This window comes from Ranitomeya imitator, chromosome 1, assembly GCF_032444005.1.
Source record: "Ranitomeya imitator isolate aRanImi1 chromosome 1, aRanImi1.pri, whole genome shotgun sequence".
NCBI classification, from domain to species: domain Eukaryota; kingdom Metazoa; phylum Chordata; class Amphibia; order Anura; family Dendrobatidae; genus Ranitomeya; species Ranitomeya imitator.
The window spans coordinates 1,096,163,683-1,096,187,145 of NC_091282.1; positions in this window are offsets into that span (position 1 = coordinate 1,096,163,683).

A 23,463-nucleotide genomic window follows, 5' to 3' on the forward strand; every position below is an offset into this window, starting at 1 on the left:
TGGTATGCAGTGATTAGTACTTACTAGGGATGAGCGAACGTGCTTGGTGATACTTGGTTATCACTCAAGTATCACGGTGCTCGGATGTGCTTGTTACTCAGCGGCCAGTGGGCGGTGCTCAGGTTCAAACTCTGCCCTGCATCATTGGTGCCTGTTACACAGCCAATAAGCATGTAGTGATTGACTGTGAGGCACTGTAATTCCATAGCCATCTTGGTTGTGGCATTATTGTGATTGGCTGGCCATCTGACATAATCAAGGATTATAAAAGGACAGGTACCACCCTGCTTGGAGGGACAGAGTGGAGTGCATTGGAGGTAGAGAGTGATTGTCTAGGCCTGTGTGTGCACATTATAATGGATCAGAGGCCTGTAGTGTTGATACTGCTGCTGTAGCTGAGCCATCATACTAACAGGCCTTCTAAGGGCTAATAATTTGTATACCATGCAATCTGCATTTAGCCTAGAGAGAGAGAGTCACAGTAGCAGGGAGAGTGACAGAATCCTGTCTGTATACAGGGAATAGGCCTGTGAAGTCTGATGAAAAATATGTAGTTGCAGCTTTTTTTGTCGGGACTGAAAAAATTGAATATATTTTGATCCCTCAAGCATTACATGATTTGAGGTCCTTTCTGTGTTATAAAACACACTCAGAAATCGTTGAAACATTTTTCTGGACTACATTTCTCCACCCTACACTATTCTGTAGTGTGGAGTACATTTCTGTGATCACTAAAACTGAGAAAAAGCTTTTAAAAATGTTATAGGCTTGCAATTCTCATCAATACAGTGTTACATGGTCTGTGAACAGTTCTGTGATATCTAAAATGGATAAAAAGCGTTTACATTTTTTTTAAGGTTCCATTTCTCAGCCATACAGTGTTACATGATCTGGGAACATTTCTGTGATCTCTAAAACTGAACAATTTTTTTTTTTAACATTTTGTAGGCTTCCATTTCTCAGACATACAGTGTTGCGTGGTCTGTGAACATTTCTATGATCTCTAGAAATGAAAAAAGTATTGAAAAATTTTCTGTTTTGAATTTGATTCTCATCCATAAACTTTTGCTTTCTTTCTGTGATACTAAGGCGAAGTAAAAACACAAACACCACTTTGGTTGCTGCAGATGACCAATTTTTTTCTTTTATTAAAAATAAATTTGGTTTCAAGAAACCTAGCAATTGCAAAATGCGTAAGGTGTATGTTAAGGGACAGGAAAGTAGAAGTTCTGATGACGGTGCTTGCAGATGCCGAGGATGTGGGGCAGGTCTGACTGCACCTGTTGCTGGATCAGAAGAAACATGGCTATTCACGACATTTAGGTTTCTGTCCCACTTTGCAGGGAGGTACAGTGTTAGGGCTGGCGGAACGCACCAAATAATAAGGATGGTATAAGGTGCGTTCGCAGCCCGGGGTCCACCGTGCAGAGGTTGAACCTGCTGCTGAGTAATGGCGGAGGGACACTTGCTCACACATGGGTTAGACCTCACCCAGTGTGAATGGCTTCACAGAGTCGCCAAATAAATGCTGCGCCCTGTTAGCAGTCACAGGGCGTAGCTGAAAAACACTGGTGGGATCCATATGAATCACCCCCACTAGACTGGTGATTGGACTTGCTCTGACCCTCAGTGGCTTTTGAGCCCGCACCTGAGGACGCCCTGGGTTAGATGCAGAGTCCAAGTGGAATTCCCACCCAACACTGACCGGTAGAACTAGGAATTACTGTACAAGAGTGCGTGCAGTGCCGCTCTGGTGGACGCCACTAACCACCCAAATTTGGTCCAGGAAAGCGCTCGATTAGCTCTCGTTGCCGCACTGGCGGTCTCTGCTAACAGACGCAGTATCATGTGCTAGATGTGCAGGATAGCACTGTGAGGTGCTAGGTAGCTTCCACTATTCGTGAACAGTCAACAGTAGTGTTGAGCGATACCGTCCGATACTTGAAAGTATCGGCCGATACCCGAAAAGTATCGGATATCGCCGATACCGATATCCGATACCAATACAAGTCAATGGGACATCAAGTATCGGAAGGTATCCTGATGGATCCCAGGGTCTGAAGGAGAGGAAACTCTCCTTCAGGCCCTGGGATCCATAGTGAGGTGTAAAATAAAGAATTAAAATAAAAAATATTGTTATATTCACCTCTCCGGCGGCCCCTGGAACATCACCGCGAGGAACCGGCGTCCGGCAGGCTTCTTTGTTCAAAATGAGCGCCTTTAGGACCTGCGGAATGACGTCGCGGCTTCTGATTGGTCGCGTGCCGCCCATGTGACCTCCACGCGACCAATCAGAAGCCGCGACATCATTCCACAGGTCCTAAAGGCACTCATTCTAGGAATTTATCTGAGGAATGACGTCGCGGCTTCTGATTGGTCGCGTGGCGGTCACATGGGCGGCACGTGACCAATCAGAAGCCGCGACGTCATTCCGCAGGTCCTAAAGGCGCTCATTTTGAACAAAGAAGCCTGCCGGACGCCAGTGACTCGCGGTGATGTTCCAGGGGCCGCCAGAGAGGTGAATATAACAATATTTTTTATTTTAATTCTTTATTTTACACCTCCGATACCGATACCCGATACCACAAAAATATCGGATCTCGGTATCGGAATTCCGATACCGCAAGTATCGGCCGATACCCGATACTTGCGGTATCGGAATGCTCAACACTAGTCAACAGCACTAGGGATGGGAATGAGTCAGAACTTTCATCCATCGACAGGCATACATCCACACACACACACATTAGCAAGTTTATACTAGCGCATGGCCGTGTGGCCATGCAAACCTTTTATAGCAAAAGTTCTCCAGGACCTTCCTAGTGGTGCAATAGGAGCTGCTACAGGACCTGAGCATGTGACCCTTGACCACCAATGAGAGGTCGTCCCATGGGCATGCTCAGAAGAAGAAAACAGGAATTAGTCCCAGGAGCGCCTGCTCGCCGCTCATCAGTACTGGTTATGATGGCTGAGCCTGGAAGTACAGCAGTAACCAGCCACACAGTATCAGCTTAAGCCAAATGCTGGGACTGACATCTCTGCTGAGCAGGCTTCACTGCGACTGGAGGAAAATGGGAGAAAGGCAGCAGAGATGGTTCAAGATTCACTCTGTGCAGTGGTGGGAACTCGACAACTAACATGGCCCCCCTCCTTGGGCCTCGCTACGCTCAAAGGCCGCAATAAGCTCCGGAGCCCGAATGTGCTCAGCAGGCTCCCAGGACCTGTCCTCTGGGCCATGACCCTTCCAATCCACCAAATAGAAACTTTTGCCACATACCACCTAACACCTCATGATGGTGTTCACCTCATAATCGTCCGTGGATGAACCCGATGTCCCGGCAGATGACTCAGAAAACCAGGACATGTGAACGAGCTTTAGGAGAGATACATGAAAGGTGTCAGTGATACCTAGGCATGGAGGAAGGGCCAGACGGTAGGCCAAAGGGTTAATCTGTTCCAGGACCTTGAAGAGACCCAAGTAGCGAGATGCAAACTTGGTGGACTCAACTCGCAGCCTGATATTACGGGCGGAGAGCCACATCAAGTCACCAGGAGCAAAGGATGGAGCGGGGAACCGATGTGCATCAGCGGAGGACCTCGTTCTCTCCTTGGAGGCCCGGATGGCATCCTGTGTGCGGTCCCAAATGTCACATGCCTCCACAGCCCAGTCTGCCACCCTGGAGTCGGTGGAAGACACGGGCATGGGCACAGGAAACCATGGATGCTGGCCATAATTAAGGAGCAATGGGGTCTGCCCAGTTGAGTCAGCTACGGCGTTGTTCAACGCAAACTTGGCCCATGGTAGCAAGAATGCCCAGTCATCCTGCCTGGCTGAAACAAAATGTTGTAGGTATGTGACCAGGGACTGATTGGCCCTCTCTACCAACCCATTCATCTCTGGATGGTATGCTGAAGAGAGATTCAGCTCGATGCTGAGTGGATGACACAGCTCTCTCCAGAACTGAGACACAAACTAGGGACCCCAGTCACTGACAATTTTGTCTGGCATACCGTGTAGGCGGAAAACGTGCTTAATAGACAACGCCAAGGCCCGTGCAGAAGGTGGCCGTGGAAGCGGCACCAAGTGCACCATTTTGGAAAAATGGTCGGTGACTACCCAAATAATGGTGCAGCTATGGGACTTGGGTAAACCCACCATGAAGTCCATCCCGACCATTTCCCAGGGCCTGTCTGCCACCAGCGGTGGGTAAAGTAACCCAGCTGGCCGTTGTTGAGGGGACTTCTTAGCGCAGGAGACACATGCCCGAATATAGTCTCCAATGTCACGGGCCATATGTGGCCATCAGTACGTCCTCGCCAGGAGCTCAGATGTCCTCTTAGTCCCAAAATGTCTACCCACCCTGGAGGAGTGGGCCCAAGAGAGACCCTCCAGTCACAAATTAGGTGGAACAAAAGTCTGGCCTGGAGGCACAGACTTTAGCGAAACTGGGGCCACAGTTCTCAGGCTCTCAGAAGGGACAATAAGCCTAGGCTCCTCCTCCTCCACTGATGACACTACAGAGAGGGAGAGAGCATCTGCACGGATGTTGTTCTCCCCCGATAGATAATGGAGGGTGAAGTGGAAGCGGGAGAAAACAAGGACCATCTGGCCTGGCAAAAGTTTAGCCGCTGGGCGGTTTGTAAATATTCCAAATTTTTGTGGTCGGTGAAAACTTGGAAGGGACAGCGAGCCCCCTCCAGGAGGTGTCTCCACTGCAAAAAGGCCAACCTCATGGCTAGCAACTCCCTGTGCCCGTTGAAATAATTCCTGTTTGCCGGTGAAAAGGTCTTGGAAAAGAAGAAGCAAGGATGCTTCCAACCTTGAGCATCCTTCTGGAAGAGGACTGCTCCAGCAACGACAGAAGAGGCATCCACCTCCATTGTAAATGGTTTATCAACATCGGGGCCATGTAAAATGGGAGTGCTAGCGAAGTGTGACTTTATAGAGAGGACGGCCTTGGAGACCTCCTCCGACCACAATTTGGGATTAGTTCCCTTGGTGAGGGCAACCAGGGGAGCTACCAAGGTTGAAAAGTGAGGAATGAACTGGCGCTAATAGTTGATTAACCCCATAAAGCGCTGCACCGCTTTGAAAGAATGGGGTTCCTGCCAGTCCATCACAGCCTGTAGCTTGGCAGGATACCTGGTCAACCCCCAGGTGGAGATGATATAGCCCAGGAAAGGCAAGGACTCCTGCTCTAAAACACACTTCTCCAACTTGGCATAGAGGGAGATTGCCCGTAAGAGCTGGAAGTCTTTGCAAACATCTCTCCGGTGGGAGTCTATATCTGGAGAGTAGATGAGAATATCATCCAGATAGACTACGACCAAGGTGGTGAGCATATCCCGGAAGATATCGTTCACAAAGCCTTGGAAAATGGCAGGAGCATTACAGAGCCCGAAGGGCATTACTAGGTATTCATAGTGCCCATCCCTGGTGTTAAATGCCGTCTTTCATTCATCCCCCTCACGGATGTGAATCAGGATGTATACACCCCACAGATCAAGCTTAGTAAATACCCTCACCTCCCCGCAACCTATCGAAGAGCTCAGATATACAGTAAGTGGCAGAGGGTACTTATCCTTAACGGTTATGGCGTTAAGACCCCTGTAGTCTATGCAGAGACATAATTCTCTGTTGTTCTTCTGCACGATGAAGAATCCAGCCCCTGCGGGTGAAACTGACTTTCTAATGAATCCTCTTTCTCCTGGATGTACTGAGACATTGCATCCTTTTTCGGGAGACATAACGGATAGACTCGACCCCGGGGAGGCTCAGCACCAGGCAAGAGGTCAATAGGACAATCAAAGGGGTGGTGAGGCGGAAGAGTCTATGCAGCCCTCTTGGAGAACATGTCTGCATAGGGCCAATAGTGTTTTGGGAGAGAGGAAAGATTTGTGGCTACCTCAGTAGTAGCAACCTGAATGCACTCCCTCTGACATCTATGCTCACAAGAATCACTCCATTCCAAAATTTTCCCTGTGGACCACTCAATATGAGGGGAGTGGTACCATAGCCAAGGTATCCCTAATAGGACCTCATCAATTCCCTCAGGAATGACAAGTAAGGAGATAATCTCCTGATGGGATGGCGACATAGAAAGTGTAGAAAGAAAGAGAGTGTAGAAAGTGTAAATGGGATGGTCTGGTGTGTTATCTGTGAGGGCATTGTCGACCCATTAACCACTCTTACAGTCACTGGCTTGGCGAGCATCACCAGGGGTATTGCGTGCTGTTGGGCGAAGGCAGAAGACATGAAGTTGCCCTCCACCCCAGAATTCATGCAAAGCTCTACCGTATGAGTGGATGGGCCTATGGTAATTGTCTCCTTTAAGGACAATTTGGAGGAAAATGTTGCTGTGTCTAGTGTACCTACCACTAGACGCTGATGTTTTTTCCGACCGCTGGGGACATTTTCTGGCATAATATCCCGACTGCTAGAAGACAGGACAGACCTTGTGTGCACGAGCAGTCCGGGACTTAGACCCCGCTCATGTCACCTCCATGGTCCATAGAATGTAAGTCCGCAAGGACGGGGTCCTCTCCCCTCTGTACCAGTCCATCACTGTAAACCTGTTTACTGTAAACGATATCTATAACCCTGTATGTAACCCCTTTCTCATGTACAGCACCATGGAATTAATGGTGCTATATAAATAAATAATAATAATAATAATAATAATAATGATGATCTCATGTAGCTCAGACGCCTGGACCAGAAATTCCAGAGGTTTGGTAGGCTCGCTCCAACCTTTGCTCGTTAAAACGAAGGTCAATGAGGGTAGATATCTCCCTAGTGGCCAAGGCATCCTTCACATGGTCAGCTCGTCCCCTCCAGAATGCAGGGATGAGGACTTTATCCGGCCACTCCAGCTCAGATGACAAAGTCCAGAAGTGGACAGAAAAATGGCTGACCATGGATGAACCCTGTGTCAATGCCAGCAGTTGGAGCACCGTATCATGGGTGACATGAGGTCCCAAAAAGCCCTGCTTCAGAGTGCTGTGGAGGATGCCATTAACCACCCAAACTTGGGCCAGGAAAGCGCTCTATTAGCGCATGGCGCCGTACTGGCGGTCACTGCTAACAGTCGCAGTATTGTGTGCTAGATGTGCGGAATAGCACTGTCAGGCGCTAGGTAGCTTACACTATTTGCGAAGAGTCAACAACACTAGGGATGGGAATGATTCAGAGCTGTCATCCATCGACAGGCATACATCCACACACACATTAGCAAGTTCATACTAGCGCATGGCTGTGCGGCCATGCAAACCTTTCATATCGGATGTTCTCCAGGACCTTCCTAGTGGTCCAATAGGAGCTGCTACAGGACCTGAGCATGTGACCCTGACCTCCAATGAGAGGTCGTCCCATGGGCATGCTCAGAAGAAGAAAAGCAGGAATTAGTCCCAGGAGCGCCTGCTCGCCACTGATCAGTACTGGTTACGATGGCTGAGCCTGTAAGGACAGCAGTAGCCAGCCGCACAGTATCAGCTTGAGCCAGACGCTGGGACCGACATCTCTGCTGAGCAGGCTCCACTGCGGCTGGAGGAGAATGGGAGACCGCAGCAGAGATGGTTCGAGATTCATCCTGTGCAGCGGCGGGAACTCGACACCTAACATACAGTACTACAGTTCTGAAGCCAGAACAGTGCAAACAGGTGATTGGTTGAATAGCAAATAATGCTTCATGCAGGCTTGGCAGCACCATCCAGTCTTTTGCATGGTCCAGTCTCACCAGCCTAAAGCCTGGATCACTTAATCTTCACCCTGATTCTCATTCCTCCCACCATGTTGAGTCCCAGGAGACTAGTAATCCCACACTAAGATAGTCAGAGGAGCTCTTTACAATATAATTTCTTGATTGTGGCCTCTCAACCTGAATGCTCCAAGAGGAACAAGAGGACAAGCTGTTTAGTGATGCACATACCTTAGAGCAGCCACAGCCACAACACCATGACCTTGAGGAACAGCAAATTTGGATCAGGAGGAAGATGATGATAACACACATTTGCTACTAAATCTTGTGCCCAGCCACCCATACACAGGCCCATACTAAACCAGCACATTTCCAGGCTGCCTGCCATGAAAACGCTGCCATTCTGCTAGAGATGGAGAATTTCCGCTGACTCATTGTCACAGTCATCTCTCGGTACTCGGTCCCCAGCTGCCACTTTTTCTACTGGTGTGGGATTCCCACCTTGTATCAGTACATGTCCAGGAAAAACACCCGTGACCCTACCAACACACTTACTGGCATTGTCCACTTAACTGCTAACACTTGGACAAGCGCTTGTGGCCAGGTATGCTATATTTCCCTGATGGCACACTGGGTGAACACTGTGGAGGCTGGTGTAACAGGCCAGATTAACCCCCCGCCAAGAATATACCCGGGGTTAAAGTGGCCTAGGCCAGATTATACTCCGGGTATATTCTGGCCTAGCCCAAACTATACCAGGGGTATAAATTGGACTAGTCCAGTTTATACCCCTCTGGGCCAGATTATACCCTGGGTATATTCTGCCCTAGCCTAAACTATACCCCAGGGTACAAATTGGACTAGTCCAGTTTATACCACTTCAGGTCAGAATATACCCCAGCTACTGTAGATCATATTTTTCAGGCTTTTGAGAACCATTGAGTGACATTCTTAATAACAAGGCCCCAGGCAGCACACAGGGGCCCCAGAAAGCGCACGGGGCCCCAGGCAGCACACAGGGGCCATAGGCAGTGTATGGGGCCCCAGGCAGAGCACATGGGCCACAGGCAGCGCACGGGGCCCCAGGCAGTGCACAGGGGCCCCAGGCAGCCCACAGGGGCATCAGGCAGGCCACAGGGCCCCATGCAGCCCACAGGGCTCCAGGGAGCGCACAGTAGCCCCAGGCAGCACACGGGCCCCAGACATCGCACAGGGGCCCCAGACATCGAACATCACACAGGGGCCCTAGACATCTTAGGCTAGTTTCACATTTGCTCACAGCTGTGCACACTCTCAGTGAAGCCCCGCCCACTGCCGCACCTGCCAGTTAAGCTCCACCCAGGTACGCATGCGGCCGCATGCAGCCTGCATACCCTATCTTTATCATTGGGTACGCAGGCCCTGTGGATGTTTGCGTTTGCGTCCGCATGCGTTGTTTTGACAATTCGGTGAACGCAAGAAAATCCAACTTGTTGTCTTCACCGCGGGTTGCAGCACTGTCAAAAGAATGCGGGCGGAGCTTAACTGGCGGGGCACAGCAGTGGTCAAGGCTTCATTGAGAGCGTATGCATGCACACGGCTGTACGCAAATGTGAAACTAGGATTGAGTGATATACTCAAGAGCAGAGCCCCAGACATCGCACAGGGGGTCCCAGGCAGCGTACAGTGGGTCCCAGATAGCACACAGGGGGGCCCAGACAGCGCACAAGGGACATGCGCTCTGTCTATTTCCCCCCTTGCACGCTATCTCTTACCTTCTTGCTCACTGTCTCTGCCCCCCTGTGCGCTATCTGGGACCCCCTGTGGGCTGCCTGGAGTCCTGTGGGCTGCCTGGGGCTCCTGTGGGCTGCCTGGAGCCATGTGTGCTGTCTGGGACCCTATGGGCTGTCTGGGGTCCCTGTGGGCTGCCTGAGGTCCTGTGCACTGCCTGGGGCCCCATGCGCTTCCTGGGGCCCCTGTGCAGTGCCTGGGGCCCCTGCGTGCTGCCTGGGGCCCTGTGTGCTGCCTGGGGCCCCTGTGTGCTGCCTGGGGCACTTTGTTCTGCCTGGGGCCCCGTGTGCTGCCTGAGACCCCTGTGGGCTGCCTGGGGTCCTGTGCACTGCCTGGGGCACCGTGCGCTGTTTGGGGCTCTGTGCGCTGCCTGGGGCCCCTGTGTGCTTCTTGGGGCCCCTGTGCGCTGCCTGGGGCCATGTGTTCTACCAGGGGCCCTGTGCGCTGCCTGAGACCCTGTGGGCTTTCTGGGGCCCTGAGGGCTGCCTGGGGCCCCTGTGGGCTGCCTGGGGTCCTGTGCACTGCCTGGGGCACCGTGCACTGTTTGGGGCTCCGTGCGCTGCCTGTGGCCCATGTGTGCTGCCTGGGGCCCTGTGCGCTGTCTGGGGCCCTGTGCGCTGCCTGGGGCTTTGTGTTCTGCCAGGGGTCCTGTGCACTGCCTTGGGCCCTGTGTTCTGCCTGGGGCACCTGTGTGCTGCCTGGGGCCCCTGTGCGCTGCCTGGGGCCCCGTGCACTGCCTGGGGTATAATCTGGAATAGTCCAGGGGGTATAATCTGGACTAGTCTAATTTATACTCCGGGGTATAATTTGGTCTAGGCCAGAATATACCCGCGGTATATTCTGGCCCAGAGGGGTATAAACTGGACTAGTCCAATTTATACACTGGGGTATAGTTTGGGCTAGGCCAGAATATACCCGGGGTATATTCTGGCCTAGGCCACTTTAACCCCAGGTATATTCTGGGTGGGAGGTTAATCTGGCCTGTTACACCGGGGCCGAGTCACACCCTGGCATAATGCATGGGTTCCTGATGCCGATGATTGCTGGCCCTTCTTCTATCAGGGTTTCCTCTACCTCCTACAGTAGTTTTTGCACCCCTCCATTCTTCTCCTCATCCTCAATCTCTGATATGCTATCTCAGGGCATGTCGTCCAAATCATCTGGAAGCTTTGCAGCAGCATTGCCTCAGCGAATCGGCAACTGGCTCTGCAAAGCTAATTTGTCTGGAAGACAAACTGCACACTGTGACAGTGCTACTTAAGGGAATAACAGACCAGACAGATCTGTGGCTCTCGCCGCTTAACCTAGGGATGGTCTTGTGTGATAATGGGTATAACCCGGTGGTGGCTGTGAAGCTTGGCAAGCTCACACATGTACCATGCTTGGCAAATGTTTCCAACTTGGTAGTTCAGCGGTTTCTGAAAACATACCCAGAGTCACTGTGTAGCCCCAGGCTCAGATTAAAAATGTAGCGTACGACCTATTGGGATATTTTTAAGTGGTCTAATGTCTCATTTTAGTTTAAGATGCCAGTATGTTATGGTACCTTTGAAATCAATAAGGCTATGTTTGTGTTAAGGAGCTTAAAAAGTAATGGCGATACAGTTATAGATAACCTCAAAGTGTTACACACTTCTTTACATGGCAATTGAAGGCTTGCACTACTTTTGATTTGCAGACTATTGATTAGCCGCCTATTGAATTTGGCGTATTTGAATTTCAAAATATTCCTTCGTCTATAATAGTGTAGACTGGTAAAAATGAGGACTTAATGTAAAGTGTTTGAAATGGATGGATAAATGGAGGTAACAATTGTCAGCCCTATTATGGATATAACTGGAAGTTCTGGAAGATATGGAGACTTTTCATGCATTACTTGGAGAAGCTGAATATAATGTAATTCAGTACATATATTTATAGCATCCATCTCTAAAATGAGAAAAGTGAATAATAAATAATAGAATGGTACCTCCTGTCTGCCCAAACAAGATACAAGCAAACAGAGATTAATGATAATTAGTGTTGAGCGATACCTTCCGATATCGGAAAGTATCGGTATCGGATAGGATCGGCCGATATTCAAAAAATATCGGATATCGCCGATACCGATACCCGATCCCAATGCAAGTCAATGGGACCAAAATATCGGAATTAAAATAAACCCTTTCTTGCCTTGTAGGTTCATTCTACATGAAGGAAAACAACTAAGAATAATGCCGGATGTATTTCAGGAGGTGGCGGAGACATTAAAGTCATAGAGGTTTAGCCCAATCAAATAGAATAGCATGTTTTTTTTTTTTTTTAAAGACGTTCGGAGTGACAAAGATATTGACTATGTAAATTTTTTTTTTATTTTGTCAGATATTGATGTTTCACTATTCCACGCCCTTCCCCTTCTTTTTTTTTTACTTTTCCCACACTTTCATCTTCATCATCATCATCAGCATCTTTGACATCATCTTCTTCTTCATCCTTTACCTTTTTTTTTTTTTGGATTACATTCTTCATATTCATTTTATTCAACTATTATTATTCTTCCTATTCTACATATTCTTTTTATTCCACTGTTATTATTCTTCCTATTCTACTTCTTCATCATATTCTCATTTGTGACAGGCATTCCCGTAGTTGTTATCTATAAAAGTTTGAAGATTACACCTTCCGTTCTGCCAGTCACAAAAGTTACATTTGTCCGCGTTCAGTTTGGCCTGCAGCATCAGGCTTTATCCAGGGGCACCACGAGGAGGAACGGACTCACCCCCATACACTGCTTAGTCTTCTTCTGCATATAATTTAGATAATATCTTTTGCTCTGATATTAAGTCTTATGCTTAATGTTCTTCTGCTCTTTGTTCTGCAGCCTCTTGTTTTTCTGCTTCTCGGTCTTCCATGTCGTCGTCTCCAGGGTCGTCGTCTCCAGTGTCGTCATCTCCGCCGTCGTCGTCTCAGCCATCGTCGTCTCCGCCGTCGTCGTCTCCGCCGTCGTCGTCGTCGTCATCAGGGTGGTCTTCCGGGTCGTCGTCGTCGTCATCGGGGTGGTCTTCCGGGTCGTCGACTTTAGGGTCTTCAACTTGGAAATGTAGCAGAAGGTACAAGAAGGCTGAGAAAATGCCAAGAACCAGCTGATGGAACTGGAACTCGGATGGCTACCCGAAGGTTCAAGAGCCTATGGAACTACCGAGGACCAGCTGACGTTACTGGAACCCGGTTACTAAGCAGGAGGTACCCGTGCTAAAAAGCACTACCAAGGACCGCCTGACGTTGGCGGAACTCGGATACCCAGAAGGAGGCACCTAAGCCAAAGGCTCTGCCCGGAACCAGCTGACGGTACTGGAACCAGGATGGGGAGCAGAAGGTACAAGAGCAAAAGACACTGCCGAGAACCAGCTGACGGTACTGGAACCCGGATGGGTAGCCGAAGGTCCAAGAGCCAATGGAACTACCGAGGACCAGCTGACGTTACTGGAACCTGGTTACTAAGCAGGAGGTACCCGTGCCTGAAAGCACTACCAAGGACCACCTGACGTTGGTGGAACTTGGATACCCAGAAGGAGGCACCTAAGCCAAAGGCTCTGCCCGGAACCAGCTGACGGTACTGGAACCAGGATGGGGAGCAGAAGGTACAAGAGCAAAAGACACTGCCGAGAACCAGCTGACGGTGCTGGAACCAGGTGGTGGACCTGAACGCCCACAGGAGAGGAGAGAACAGCTAGACCGCGAGGCAGCCGCAGTTACCGAACCCCAACAGTCCTACAGGGGGAGCTGGGCCTACTGGCACTACAGAACCAGCCTTGACTACCAGTTCACGCAGCCCACATAGGAAGCTCCTAAACTGGAGGCACCCTGGAGTTGGCTAACCCGACAGCACCACGACGGGGCAAGCATAGGCGTCTCAGTGAGCTTGACACAACCCGGAAACAGCTGACGGTGCTGAAACCAGGCTTGGCACGAGGGAGTACCTGTGTCAAAAACACTGCCGAGAACCAGCTTGCGTTGCTGGAACCCAGATGCATTGCCCCAGTGTGCAAGAGCCAATGGCACGACCGAGGACCAGCTGACGGTGCTGGAACCCGGTTACTAAGCTGTAGGTGCCCGCGCTTAAAAGCACTACCAAGGACCGCCTGACGTTGGCGGAACTCGGATACCCAGAAGGAGGCACCTAAGCCAAAGGCTCGGCCCGGAACCAGCTGACGGTGCTGGAACCAGGAGGTGGACCCGAAGGCCCACAGGAGAGGAGAGAACAGCTAGGCCGCGAGGCAGCCGCCGTTACCGAACCCCAACAGTCCTACAGGGGGAGCTGGGCCTACTGGCACTACAGAACCAGCCTTGACTACCAGTTCACGCAGCCCACATAGGAAGCTCCTAAACTGGAGGCACCCTGGAGTTGGCTAACCCGACCGCACCACGACGGGGCAAGCATAGGCGTCTCAGTGAGCTTGACACAACCCGGAAACAGCTGACGGTGCTGAAACCAGGCTTGGCACGAGGAAGTACCTGTGACAAGAACACTGCCGAGAACCAGCTGGCGGTGCTGGAACCCAGATGCGTTGCCCCAGTGTGCAAGAGCCAATGGCACCGAGGACCAGCTGGCGGTGCTGGAACCCAGTTACTAAGCTGTAGGTGCCCGCGCTTAAAAGCACTACCAAGGACCGCCTGACGTTGGCGGAACTCGGATACCCAGGAGGAGGCACCTAAGCCAAAGGCTCGGCCTGGAACCAGCTGACAGTGCTGGAACCAGGTGGTGGACCCGAAGGTCCACAGGAGAGGAGAGAACAGCTAGGCCGCGAGGCAGCCGCAGTTACCGAACTCCAACAGTCCTACAGGGGGAGCTGGGCCTACTGGCACTACAGAACCAGCCTTGACTACCAGTTCACGCAGCCCACATAGGAAGCTCCTAAACTGGAGGCACCCTGGAGTTGGCTAACCCGACCGCACCACGACGGGGCAAGCATAGGCGTCTCAGTGAACTTGACACAACCCGGAAACAGCTGACGGTGCTGAAACCAGGCTTGGCATGAGGGAGTACCTGTGACAAGAACACTGCCGAGAACCAGCTGGCGGTGCTGGAACCCAGATGCGTTGCCCCAGTGTGCAAGAGCCAATGGCACCGAGGACCAGCTGGCGGTGCTGGAACCCGGTTACTAAGCTGTAGGTGCCCACGCTTAAAAGCACTACCAAGGACCGCCTGGCGTTGGCGGAACTCGGATACCCAGGAGGAGGCACCTAAGCCAAAGGCTCGGCCTGGAACCAGCTGACGGTGCTGGAACCAGGAGGTGGACCCGAAGGCCCACAGGAGAGGAGAGAACAGCTAGGCCGCGAGGCAGCCGCCGTTACCGAACCCCAACAGTCCTACAGGGGGAGCTGGGCCTACTGGCACTACAGAACCAGCCTTGACTACCAGTTCACGCAGCCCACATAGGAAGCTCGTAAACTGGAGGCACCCTGGAGTTGGCTAACCCGACCGCACCACGACGGGGCAAGCATAGGCGTCTCAGTGAACTTGACACAACCCGGAAACAGCTGACGGTGCTGAAATCAGGCTTGGCACGAGGGAGTACCTGTGACAAGAACACTGCCGAGAACCAGCTGGCGGTGCTGGAACCCAGATGCGTTGCCCCAGTGTGCAAGAGCAAATGGCACCGAGGACCAGCTGGCGGTGCTGGAACCCGGTTACTAAGCTGTAGGTGCCCGCGCTTAAAAGCACTACCAAGGACCGCCTGGCGTTGGCGGAATTCGGATACCCAGGAGGAGGCACCTAAGCCAAAGGCTCGGCCTGGAACCAGCTGACGGTGCTGGAACCAGGAGGTGGACCCGAAGGCCCAAAGGAGAGGAGAGAACAGCTAGGCCGCGAGGCAGCCGCAGTTACCAAACCCCAACAGTCCTACAGGGGGAGCTGGGCCTACTGGCACTACAGAACCAGCCTTGACTACCAGTTCACGCAGCCCACATAGGAAGCTCCTAAACTGGAGGCACCCTGGAGTTGGCTAACCCGACAGCACCACGACGGGGCAAGCATAGGCGTCTCAGTGAGCTTGACACAACCCGGAAACAGCTGACGGTGCTGAAACCAGGCTTGGCACGAGGGAGTACCTGTGACAAGAACACTGCCGAGAACCAGCTGGCGGTGCTGGAACTCAGATGCGTTGCCCCAGTGTGCAAGAGCCAATGGCACCGAGAACCAGCTGGCGGTGCTGGAACCCGGTTACAAAGCTGTAGGTGCCCGCGCTTAAAAGCACTACCAAGGACCGCCTGGCGTTGGCGGAACTCGGATACCCAGGAGGAGGCTCCTAAGCCAACGGCTCGGCCTGGAACCAGCTGACGGTGCTGGAACCAGGAGGTGGACCCGAAGGCCCACAGGAGAAAAGAGAACAGCTAGGCCGCGAGGCAGCCGCAGTTACCGAACCCCAACAGTCCTACAGGGGGAGCTGGGCCTACTGGCACTACAGAACCAGCCTTGACTACCAGTTCATGCAGCCCACATAGGAAGCTCCTAAACTGGAGGAACCCTGGAGTTGGCTAACCCGACTGCAACACGACGGGGCAAGCATAGGCGTCTCAGCGAGTTTGACACAACCCGGAAACAGCTGACGGTGCTGAAACCAGGTTTGGCACGAGGGAGTACCTGTGACAAAAACACTGCCGAGAACCAGCTGGCGGTGCTGGAACCCGGATGCTTTGCCTATCAAACATTGTCTTCCTACAGTCCGAACTAGCGGTGTTGGAGCAAAGGGTAAGCAGGGGGAGCAGAGTGTAGGCCGAAGCCTGCACTGGAGTCAGCTTTGTGTCTGCGTTGCGTTTGCAGGACACTTTGCCGGCTACACAGTGGGGGAACAGCAGGCGGTGCTGAACCCCACTAACACATTGGCTGGTGTTAGCTAGCACTTCCGGGCAAAAACTAGCGTTGTTACAGCCCAGGGTCAGCAGGAGGAGGAGAGGAGCAGAGTGTAGGCCGAAGCCTAGTTGAACCAATTTCAAAGGTAACCTTTAACCCCCCTCAGGTGTTACAAAGTACAAGAGCCACACCTTGTGCAGCATTAATGCTGCACAAGAAAAGGTTGCTCTATTAATTTGTCTACTTGCACACGCTGAATGCAACACGTACACAATTTAGCCCATTCACAGTCAAACTGTAGTTGAGGCGTGACTTGTATTTTTAAGGAGACGCAGCATAGGTGTCCCAAATAACGCCTTTGTGCTTGGCGCTGCTTCCTGAGCGTTGTTTTTTGCTGTACAGGAGTCTGCGCTCTTGTGTTATCCCTTGGCAATGCCCTGTTAGCGCTGCCCGTCTTATGACCTCATTTCATGTTGGCCGCTGCGGTTAACGATGGCCATAAATCCCAGACCCACACTGCCTTTTCATAAAGTCACACTGCGGTGCTGGGATTCGTGGCCTTGAGCAGTAAATATTTTCGATGCTCACACACGTCCTTACACCTGCTTCAGACTGGGCGGCCTCTGCTGATCCCTTTTCGCATGCCGCGGCCAGGAGGCCGCACAGTCTGAAGAAGGCGGAAGGAGATGAGTGACGACAGGCGAACATATGCACTGCTCGTGCCCATAAACCACACCCTCGCTGACAATATAAATAAGACAACAAGGGGCGTTGTTTCACGCAGGGCGGATGCATAGGCGCAGCCAGCTAACCATGATGTCAAAAGACGGGAAGCGCTACCAAGGGGGGTGCTGCGTATCATTAGAAAGGAAAGTCACACCTCAGGGACAGTGGAATGGTCTCAATGAGACACATTTTGTACGTGTTGAGTTCCACGTGGGCAAGTAGAAAAAGTCAGCCACCTTGTACAAATGCAGCAGTACTGCTGTACAAGGTGGCTGTTATACATAGAAACACCTGGGGGTGGGGGGCAGGCTCCCTTCAATTTCAGTTCATGTGCCTGCATGGCGTTTGCAGGTCACGTTGCCGGCTACACAGCTGGGGAACAGCTGGCGGTGCTGAACCCCACTGACACATTGGCTGGTGTTTTTCTCTGTGCAGCTAGCACTTCCAGGCTAAAACTGGCGGTGTTATGAGCCCAGGGTCAGCAGGAGGAGGAGAGGAGCAGAGTGTAGGCCGAAGCCTGCACTGGTGGCAGCTTTTGTTCTGTTGTGCCTGCGTGGCGTTTGCAGGTCACGTTGCCGGCTACACAGCTGGGGAACAGCTGGCGGTGCTGAACCCCACTAACACATTGGCTGGTGTTTTTCTCTGTGCAGCTCGCATGTCCGGGCAAAAACTGGCGGTGTTAGAGCCCAGGGTCAGCAGGAGGAGGAGAGGAGCAGAGTGTAGGCCGAAGCCTAGTTGAACCAATTTCAAAGGTAACCTTTAACCCCCCTCAGGTGTTGCAAGGTACAAGAGCCACACCTCGTGCAGCATTAATGCTGCACAAGTAAAAGGTTGCTCTCTTAATTTTTCTCCTTGCACACGCTGAATAAAACACGTACACTATTTAGCCCATTATACTGTCAAACAGTAGTGGAGGCGTGACTTGTCTTTTTAAGGAGATGCAGCACAGGTGTCAAAATTTACACCTAGGTGCTGGGCGCAGATTTCTGAGCGTTGTTATTGGCTGTACAGAAGTCTGCGCTCTTGTTATCCCTTGGCCATGTGCTGTGAGCGATGCCTGTCTTCTCACCTCATTTCATGTTGGCCGGTGCGGTTAGCGATGGCCATGAAACCCAGACCCGCAGTGTCTTTTAATAAAGTCACACTGCAGAGCTGGGATTCGTGACCTTGCGCAGTAAATTTTGTCGCCTGTCCCTCATGTCCTTACACCTGCATCAGACTGGGCGGCCTCATCTGATCCCTTCTCGCATGCCGCGGCCATGAGGCCGCACATTCTGAAAAAGGCGGAAGGAGATGAGTAAAGACAGGCGAAGATATCCACTGCTCGTGCCCATCAATCACACCCTCGCAGTCAAAATAAGTAAGACAACGAGGAGCGTGGTTTCAGGCAGGGCGGACGCACAGCCGCAGCCAGCCAACCAAAGATGTCAGAAGACGGGCAGCGTTTACAAGGGGGGTGCTGCGTGTCATTAAAAAGGAAAGTCACACCTCAGGGACATTGTAATGGTCTGTAATGAGACACATTTTTTACGTGTTTAATTAAACGTGGGCAAGTAGACAAAGTCAGCCACCTTGTACAAATGCAGCAGTACTGCTGTACAAGGTAACTGTTATACATAGAAACACCTTGGGGTGGGTGGCAGGGTCCCTTTAATTTCAGTTCATGTGCCTGCGTGGCGTTTGCAGGTCACGTTGCCGGCTACACAGCAGGGGAACAGCTGGCGTTGCTGAACCCCACTAACACATTGGCTGGTGTTTTTCTCTGTGCAGCTAGCACTTTCAGGCTAAAACTGGCGGTGTTATGAGCCCAGGGTCAGCAGGAGGAGGAGAGGAGCAGAGTGTAGGCTGAAGCCTGCACTGGTGGCAGCTTTTGTTCTGTTGTGCCTGCGTGGCGTTTGCAGGTCACGTTGCCGGCTACACAGCTGGGGAACAGCTGGCGGTGCTGAACCCCACTGACACATTGGCTGGTGTTTTTCTCTGTGCAGCTAGCACTTCCAGGCTAAAACTGGCGGTGTTATGAGCCCAGGGTCAGCAGGAGGAGGAGAGGAGCAGAGTGTAGGCTGAAGCCTGCACTGGTGGCAGCTTTTGTTCTGTTGTGCCTGCGTGGCGTTTGCAGGTCACGTTGCCGGCTACACAGCTGGGGAACAGCTGGCGGTGCTGAACCCCACTAACACATTGGCTGGTGTTTTTCTCTGTGCAGCTAGCACTTCCGGGCAAAAACTAGCGGTGTTTAAGCCCAGGGTCAGCAGGAGGAGGAGAGGAGCAGAGTGTAGGCCGAAGCCTAGTTGAACCAATTTCAAAGGTAACCTTTAACCCCCCTCAGGTGTTGCAAGGTACAAGAGCCACACCTCGTGCAGCATTAATGCTGCACGAGTAAAAGGTTGCTCTCTTAATTTTTCTCCTTGCACACGCTGAATAAAACACGTACACTATTTAGCCCATTCTACTGTAAAACAGTAGTGGAGGCGTGACTTGTCTTTTTAAAGAAAAGCAGCCCAGGTGTCGAAAATAACACCTTGGTGCATGGGCGCAGCTTCCTGAGCGTTGTTATTTGCTGTACAGGAGTCTGCGCTCTTGTTATCCCTTGGCCATGCGCTGTGAGCGCTTCCTGTCTTCTGACCTCATTTCATGTCGGCCGTTGCGGTTAGCGATGGACATGAATCCCAGACCCACAGTGTGTTTTCAAAAAATCACACTGCGTGGCTGGGATTCGTGGCCTTGTGCAGTAAATATGTTTGCCGCTCACACATGTCCTTACACCTGCTTCAGACTGGGCGGCCTCATCTGATCCCTTATCGCATGCCGCGGCTATGAGGCCGCATAGTCTGAAGAAGGCGGAAGGAGATGAGTTAAGACAGGCGAACATATGCACTGCACATGCCCATCAATAACACCCTCGCAGCCAAAATATATGAGACAATGAGGGGCGTTGTGTTGGGCAGGGCGGACGCACAGGCACAGGCAGCCAACCAATGATGTCAGAAGACGGGCAGCGCTACCAAGGGTGGTGCTGCGTATCATTAGAAAGGAAAGTCACACCTCAGGGACAGTTGAATGGTCTCAATGAGACACATTTTGTACGTGTTGAGTTCCACGTGGGCAAGGAGAAAAAGTCAGCCACCTTGTACAAATGCAGCAGTACTGCTGTACAAGGTGGCTATTATACATAGAAACACCTGGGGGTGGGGGACAAGCTCCCTTCAATTTCAGTTCATGTGCCTGCGTGGCGTTTGCAGGTCACGTTGCAAGCTACACAGCAGGGGAACAGCTGGCGGTGCTGAACCCCACTAACACATTGGCTGGTGTTTTTCTCTGTGCAGCTAGCAATTCCGGGCAAAAACTAGCGGTGCTAGAGCCCAGGGTCAGCAGGAGGAGGAGATGAGCAGAGTGTAGGCCGAAGCCTCCACTGGTGGCAGCTTTTGGTCGGTTGTGCCAGCGTGGCTTGTGCTGGACACGATGCCGGCTACACAGCAGGGGAACAGCTGGCGGTGCTGAACCCCACTAACACATTGGCTGGTGTTTTTCTCTGTGCAGCTAGCACTTCAGGGCAAAAACTAGCGGTGTTAGAGCCCAGGGTCAGCAGGAGGAGGAGAGGAGCAAATTGTAGGCCGAAGCCTAGTTGAACCAATTTCAAAGGTAACCTTTAACCCCCCCTCAGGTGTTGCAAGGTACAAGAGCCACACCTTGTGCAGCATTAATGCTGCACAAGTAAAAGGTTGCTCTCTTCATTTTGCTCCTTGCACATGCTGAATAAAACACGTACACTGTTTAGCCCATTATACTGTCAAACAGTAGTGGAGGCGTGACTTTTCTTTTGAAGAAGACGCAGCACAGGTGTCAAAATTTACACCTAGGTGCTGGGCGCAGACTCCTTACCGTTGTTATTTGCAGTACAGGAGTCTGCGCTCTTGTTATCCCTTGGCCATGCGCTGTGAGCGCTTCCTGTCTTCTGACCTCATTTCATGTCGGCCGTTGCGGTTAGCGATGGACATGAATCCCAGACCCACAGTGTGTTTTCTAAAAATCACACTGCGTGGCTGGGATTCGTGGCCTTGTGCAGTAAATATGTTTGCCGCTCACACATGTCCTTACACCTGCTTCAGACTGGGCGGCCTCATCTGATCCCTTATCGCATGCCGCGGTCATGAGGCCACCCAGTCTGAAGAAGGCGGAAGGAGATGATTGAACACAGGCAAACATATGCACTGCACATGCCCATCAATCGCATCCTCGTTGTCCAAAAAAATAAGACACAGAGGGGCGTTGTTTCGAGCAGGGCAGACGCACAGGCGCAGCCAGCTAACCAATGATGTCAAAAGACGGGCAGCGCTAACAAGGGTGGTGCTGCGTATCATTAGAAAGGAAAGTCACACCTCAGGGACAGTGGAATGGTCTCAATGAGACACATTTAGTACGTGTTTAATTAAACGTGGGCAAGGAGAAAAAGTCTGCCACCTTGTACAAATGCAGCAGTACTGCTGTACAAGGTGGCTGTTATACATAGAAACACCTGGGGGTGGGGGGCAGGCTTCCTTCAATTTCAGTTCATGTGCCTGCGTGGCGTTTGCAGGACACGTTGCCAGCTACACAGCAGGGGAACAGCTGGCGGTGCTGAACCCCACTGACACATTGACTGGTGTTTTTCTCTGTGCAGCTCGCATGTCCGGGCAAAAACTGGCGGTGTTAGAGCCCAGGGTCAGCAGGAGAAGGAGAGGAGCAAAGTGTAGGCCGAAGCCTGCACTGGTGGCAGCTTTTGGTCGGTTGTGCCAGCGTGGCTTGTGCTGGACACGATGCCGGCTACACAGCAGGGGAACAGCTGGCGGTGCTGAACCCCACTAACACATTGGCTGTTGTTTTTCTCTGTGAAGCTCGCATTTCCGGGCAAAAACTAGCGGTGTTAGAGCCCAGGGTCAGCAGGAGGAGGAGAGGAGCAGAGTGTAGGCCGAAGGCTAGTTGAACCAATTTCAAAGGTAACCTTTAACCCCCCCTCAGGTGTTGCAAGGTACAAGAGCCACACCTTGTGCAGCATTAATGCTGCACAAGTAAAAGGTTGCTCTATTTAGTTTGCTCCTTGCACACGCTGAATAAAACACGTACACTATTTAGCCCATTAAACTGTCAAACAGTAGTGGAGGCGTGACTTGTCTTTTTAAGGAGACGCAGCACAGGTGTCAAAATTTACACCTAGGTGGTGGGCGCAGATTCCTGAGCGTTGTATTAGCTGTACAGGAGTCTGCGCTATTGTGATCCCTTGGCCATGCGCTGTAAGCGCTGCCTGTCTTCTCATCTCATTTCATGTTGGCCGTTGCGGTTAGCAATGGATATGAATCCCAGGCCCACAGTGTGTTTTCAAAAAATCACACTGCGTGGCTGGGATTCGTGGCCTTGTGCAGTAAATATGTTTGCCGCTCACACATGTCCTTACACCTGCTTCAGACTGGGCGGCCTCAGCTGATCCCTTATAGCCTACCACGGCCAGGAGGCCGCACAGTCTGAAGAAGGCGGAAGGAGATGAGTTAAGACAGGCGAACATATGCACTGCACATGCCCATCAATCACACCCTCACAGCCAAAATATATGAAACGAGGGGGGTTGTGTCGGGCAGGGCGGACGCACAGGCACAGGCAGCCAACCAATGATGTCAGAAGACGGGCAGCGCTACCAAGGGGGGTGGTGCGTGTCATTAAAAAGTAAAGTCACACCTCAGGGACATTGTAATGGTCTGTAATGAGACACATATTTTACGTGTTTAATTCTACGTGGGCAAGGATAAAAAAACAGCCACCTTGTACAAATGCAGCAGTACTGCTGTACTAGGTGGCTGTCATACATAGAAACACCTGGGGGGGGTGGGGCCAGGTTCCCTTTAATTTCAGTTCATGTGCCTGCGTGGCGTTTGCAGGTCACGTTGCCGGCTACACAGCAGGGGAACAGCTGGCGGTGCTGAACCCCACTAACACATTGGCTGGTGTTTTTCTCTGTGCAGCTAGCACTTCCGGGCAAAAACTAGCGGTGTTTGAGCCCAGGGTCAGCAGGAGGAGGAGAGGAGCAGAGTCTAGGCCGAAGCCTGCACTGGTGGCAGCTTTTGTTCTGTTGTGCCAGCGTGGCTTGTGCTGGACACGTTGCCGACTACACAGCAGGGGAACAGCTGGCGGTGCTGAACCCCACTGACACATCACCTAGTGTTTTTTCTGTGTAGACAACACTTCCAGGTGGCAACTGACAGTGTTGAAACCCAGGGAATCAAAGAGGAGCAGAGTGTAGGCCGAAGCCTGCAGTGGAGCAAGTTGAAAGGGAACCTTTAACACCCCCCAGGCATTTGTTGCTGAAAGAGCCATCTTGTACAGCAGTAATACTGCACATGGAAAATGGTGGCTCCGAAAATTATGCTCCTTGCAAACGCTGATGTACACACTCATATAATGTGTCCCCTCACA